At 35.6% G+C, this 6,000-nt stretch overlaps 1 long non-coding RNA gene across 1 annotated transcript; it reads left to right on the top strand.

Annotated features, from left to right (window-relative positions):
• Positions 1–2,656: 2,656 nt before the first annotated feature.
• Positions 2,657–4,976, top strand: LOC135151302 (uncharacterized). Its single transcript, XR_010290002.1, has 2 exons — positions 2,657–3,621; positions 3,883–4,976. It is a non-coding gene; the product is annotated as an uncharacterized LOC135151302 (long non-coding RNA).
• Positions 4,977–6,000: the final 1,024 nt, after the last annotated feature.

Below are 6,000 nucleotides of genomic sequence, written 5' to 3'. Positions count from 1 at the left end.
TTTGGGCGGCCCAGGCGCTAGGGGTGTACGCGGGGCGGGTTGGCCCGGTTTAGATTTTTTATCGACCCAACCCATTAAATTCGGTTTGCTAATTTTCGAACCCAACCCATTAAATTTAATTTATAACCCAACCCAATTTGCCATACTTCGGTTTGGGTTGGGTTGGGTCGGTTTGACGGGTTACTAACTACTAAATCGCATATTTTGCAGTTTTAAAATTGTTACGCAACCTACAAATTATAGAGCACTAAAACAAGTTCGGACCTTTAAAGGATAGTAGCTTCACTATCGAACTCTCAAAAGGCAAGCAGACGAATGACAAATGTGCAGGAAAGATATTTTAAAGGAAATTCGAGAAAAGATACCAATGTTATAATTCAGTTTTATCACACTAATGTTATAATTTCAATTGGGTAGCTATATTTTACATATATACAGTTTTGTTAGGTATATATATTATATATATAATGTATTTTTATTAAAATACCCTCGGGTTGGGTTGGGTTGGCCAAATAAAATCTAAAACCATGCCCAACCCATTAAAGTCGGGTTGGAGCTGATTCAACCCAATTAAAGAACGGTTTAAAATTTTCGGTTTGGTTCGGCCGAAAATAGGGCCGGTTTGGGTTGGTTTAAACGGTTTGGGCAACCCGTGTACACCCCTACCAGGCGCCCAGCAATCTTAACACTTAAAATAAATTGTCTCCTTTCTCTTTGTCAGGAAGAAAATGAAGGGAACGTCTGACTGATTGAAGAAAGAGATTTTTATAAATTATTTGAGTAATTTTATTTATAAACCAATTAAGTGTATGATAATTTAAATTTATAAATGTTAACAAAAATTAAATTATTTAAACATAAAAGATAAATAAAATTTATTATAGATTAAAAACTTCATAATAAATCCCTAAAAAGGAAGCAAAATGGTGCTTTTCCCGATACTCTCTCGATTTTCATTTACATTTGATATGTTGGATTATTCATAACATCAGACAAATTACTAATTTATTATTTTACTTATAAGACTAAATGTAACGATTTTGTTGTATTGGTATCCATGAGTAATTTAATAAGGCCAAGATTTTATATTAATATTAATACAAAATTGGCAAACCTGATAAAAGACGAAAAGAAACAGCAACAAGTAGGGCTGTTCACGAACCGAGCCGAGTTTTGACCGAACCGAGCCGAGCTTTAATTTTTTTTCTGACGAGCCGAGCCGGGCCGAGCTTTTTTATCGAACAAAAATTGTGTTCAAGCTCGGCTCGTTAACTAACGAGCCGAACACGAGCTTGTTCGCGAACAAATACAAGCCGAACCGAGTCGAATCGAGTCGAGCCGAGCCAGAAAAAAAATAAGGACAAACCGCTAGTTGACTCTTAAAATAGCTAACCAAATAATTTTAATTTTTTTTAAACTTTGTTTATATCACTAAAATGTATATATGTTAACATCCATACGGTTGAATCGGTAAGAAATATTTTTTAAAATATTGAAACACTAAATTAGGATTAAACACTAGTTAGCGGTACTAGTTAACCTTCTACTTGACTGTTAAAATAGCAAACCATATAAAATTATTATTTTCCGAAATTTTGGTTACATCACTAATATATATATATATATTATATATATATATTAATTATATGTTGAATTCTGAGTTCAATAACATATATAAATTATAAAAAAAACCCCGAAAATATTACATTTTTTCGAGCTTTAACGAGCCGAGCTCGAGCCGAGCGAGCTCGAGCCGAGCTCGAGCCGAGCTCGAGCCGTACTAAAAGCTCGGCTCGAGCTCATTTACTTAACGAACAATTTTTTGTGTTCGAGCTCGAGCTCGTTAACTTAACGAGCCGAGCCGAACGAGCTCTTAACGAGCCGAGCTCGAGCTTGTTCGCGAACAGCTCGGTTCGTTAAACAGCCCTAGCAACAAGAGACCGAGGGAGTACCCAGAAAAGAAGCGGGTAGCTGGTTAGCCAAGCACGCCCCAAGTTGGGGAATGAATGAAAACCAAAAAGTAAGGCACATAAAATTCAACCTTGTGCAGTTTAAATCAAATGTACTGCCGCCGGGGGCGGCCGCCTTAATTCCATTTCTCGCACGACTGTCAAATGAGACATTTCCTCCTTTACATACTCAAACTTCCAACATATTCTCCAAGCCATGGCCAAAATTATTCGTTTCTTTCAGAACCTCTTCACTATCACAATCATTATCGTAACTGTTCTCTTTCTCGCACTATACCTTTTTATTCGCTCCATCCCTCGAATCTTATATTTCTATCATCCGCTAACCTCCACGCAGTTTCTTAATCTTATTGATACGAAAAATCCAATTAGCCATTACAAATCCGCGGTGAATGATGAGTCAGAGGAATGCTCTGTTTGCTTGTCAACATTCGAAAATGGACAAGTTATTAGGAAAGTGAAGCAATGCAATCATAGTTTCCACAAACACTGCCTCGACACATGGTTTCGACAGGATCGTCCATCATGTCCGCTTTGTCGGACAAGCGCGCTGCCGGAGAGAATTGTAGCTAGGTATCGCCGACAACATGATAGTCAGGTTCATTTTGGGAGCAAGGAGGAGATGTTGATGTTACTGTCAACTGTACATCGACTTTTCTTCACCAGATCAGCGGTAGTAGTACCTCTTTAAAATTTATTAAGGCTTTAAACTTGCAAGCCTGGCCGTAGAACCGGACTCCTTATGATCTAGATATACATTTTTTGTAGTAGCGGTAGTTAACTAATTATTACTACAACATCTTTTTTAATGGAATGCTTCTAGTTGAATTTTAATTGTGAAATTCTATACTACTAGTGAATCATACTCTCAGCTGTCCGCCGGTGTTTTTTTTCCAAGAGCAAGAGAATTAAGTCCAAAACACTTTTGTACAGAGTTAACTCTTCTCTTCGTTTTGAGAGTCGATTATCGTAGTTAGGATTTCAGCTATCATTTCTCCGCCTTCCATCTTCCTTACCAGTTAACCTCTTTCGCTCTCTTATCCACTCTTCTATTTTACCAGTCTTTGAGTAAAATCCAAATCTATTTTTTTCTGGATAAGATCTTATTGAATACCTTAATATCAACGTTGTTGTTGGAAGTTTGTCATTTTGAGCACAAATTTGAGTGAGGCTCGGCTACGTGCTCGTGGCGGGTTATGCTTGGATTATGTTCTCCTCCGAAAGAGCTTTCCAATGCATGTTTATTCACTCAAAACGACTAAGGAATGGATGAGTTGTGATGATCCAAAGTTGCTTCCTTGGTAGTGGAAAATTGGAAAAGAGAGCTAGTATCCCACATAGAAAGGAATATGGGCCTTCAATGGCCTTATATAGTAGAACACTCTTGTAGTGTTTAACTTGTGTTAGTGTGTTATGCTCCACCACCTATGTGCGCGCAGGGGGGTGCAAATTGTGGGATTTCGAGGCAAATCTCGTGGCTTCGCAAGCCTCGGGTTTTTCCGCGTGTGCGACCTGCGGACACGAATGCAGCAAAAGTCTTGCATTGCCTATATATATTCATTATAGTTCTCAGCCTTGTTCTGGTTCGTCGAAGGTGCTTCTCGCATCGTCAATCCGTTTTATCCTGGGAGGCGATCATTCATCACATACGGTAAGGGCGAAATACGCTTTAAGGAGACAGTTACGCACTGGACTCGGATTCCGTTCTTATATCCTTCGTTCTGCTTTGTCTCCTTGCTTTTATTGTTTTGTCACGCACACACAAACGCACGTATTGTATTGTTGGTTTTTGCAAAGATTGTATAACAAGTTCTGTCTATGGGATATCACTGTGTTATGTTTTATTATCTTTGTGTGTCTTGATACGTGTTTCATTTATCATTCTGAAAAGAATTTATATGATATTTGGAAGATCTATAAAGACTTGCGTGGATTTTGGAACAATGGAGGATACCACAGGAGCTCACCTTTGACAACAAAAATGTGTTCATATTATGGAGGCATTTGATGCTCTAGCATTAGTTGATTAGCATCGATGGCCGAACAGAGTTTAATATGATTATCAATAAATTGAAGTATACAATGCTCGGAGGCATACAATACAGAAGTAGACTCAAGCATGATTTTGAACCAACTCCAACTGCTTGTGAGTTGGAAGGAAGGACTTGGCCATAAAATCCCGTCTTCAATTATATAAACTCCAAATATTCCACTCAAATTTTAGTTCCTAATTTTATATCCTCTTACAAAATACCTGATTAGCATCAAACGCCACTCGAATTCTCGTCCTACAAAAAATTGGCTCTGCTCTTAATACACGCCAAACTTTAGCATGAATCGGATCTCCGAGCCCTGCTAACTAAGTATATAACCTGAAAACTTGCTCAACTCAAACTCATTTTTTATTATAATAAATATAATCTATACATTTTTTTATTATTTGTATATATTCAATTTATTAACTTCTGAGATTACAGAAAAAAAAATAGAAACTCAGTCCGACTACTTTTATTCCCAAATGTGTGAAATTATTGAACTCAAACGAGGTGCTCGAACTTTGAATATGAATATAGGAATTTACTCTTTTTTGTTAGAAAGTGTAGAATACATTTCCATTATTATGTATGATAAACCAACAAAACAACGTCAGTTGCAACTACTTAATTTCACTGCATTGTCCTGAAGATAGAGCAGAAATGAGAAATAAGTATATCAACATATATTAGCAATATACACACACATGAACATATACATCAAAGGGGAAAAAAAAAAAAACTGGAATCTCAAGCAGAGAAGAAGCCAGAAACAGCAGCCACAGCAATTTGAGACTTAGGATTCAGACCCAACACCTTGTTATCACTTTGATAATCTCCTTGGAATCTAACTTTAATCCAAGAATACCCATCTTCAATCTTGCGGAACACCTCAATCTCTTGGCTTTTCTTCTTCATCATCTTCTCGTACTCCTCAGCTAGTAACATAGCTATATCTGCCATTGAATAAAATCTTCTTATATTTGTTGATTGTTGTGATATACTAGAGCACAAGTGATGTGGAGAGATATATATACACAATCATTGACGAGGATAAGATGTGATTTATCATTTAATTTTTTAAGTGATGAATTGGATAAGGTCGGCGTTACTTTGTGCGCAACAAGTAATTGGAATGTGGACTCCTTTAATACATTATTTTAGTGTAGCCGGTTTTGGACCTAACATGTTTCTGACGTTCCTGCATGTACTAGTGATTCCGCTGTCAGACTCACATGGACTTGTCCCGCTCAATTTCGTTCAGTGTACCCGTACGAGACTTTTAAGGAACTGCTCCGGTTTATGGGGTTATTTGGCCTGTTTAAAGGAAAAAGTGATTTTTTTATTTAAATTAAAAAAAAAAAGATTATAAATAAGAAACAAACAAGTTCATGAAGTATTAGACAAAGAAGTGAAAGCTCTAAAAAAATACTAGCACTCTCAACTTCTTAAAAAGTGTTTTTAGTTATTTACACGGGTCAAGAAAAGCGGAAGCAGAAGGTGCTTTTGGTAAACAAACGTCCATTATATTTCGGATTCAATATTTGGTTAACTAGAGGTCGAATTTATTGGGCCTCTTAATATAGTTTAAATAAAATATTTATTATTTATTAATAAGAAGTTATTTATAAATGAAAAGTAATTTTTAATTAATATATTTGGATTTTTTTTTGTATTTTATGATTTATCGGGTATAAAAATTATTAATATATAATAATATATTAAAAAAAATTGAAAATCATCTTTTAAACTTTTATAAAACCACATTTTAAAAATAAAATTAGTAACTAAAAAAAGTTGGCATCTTTTCGAAAAAAGAAAAAATTGGCATATTCAACTTTTCAGATTCAGTCTTAAAAGTCTGAAGTTAACTTATAACTTTTTTACACAAATAATATGAATAAATTGTTTCTCATTTATAAACCGTGGAATCGATTTTAAACTCAAATAAACAGCACATATATTTCAAATTATATAACATTGGGTTGACATTGACA

Source organism: Daucus carota, chromosome 3 (genome assembly GCF_001625215.2).
Source record: "Daucus carota subsp. sativus chromosome 3, DH1 v3.0, whole genome shotgun sequence".
NCBI classification, from domain to species: Eukaryota; Viridiplantae; Streptophyta; class Magnoliopsida; order Apiales; family Apiaceae; genus Daucus; species Daucus carota.
The sequence above is the reverse complement of the archived record's forward strand: the minus strand, read 5'-3'. Positions and strand labels throughout refer to the sequence as shown.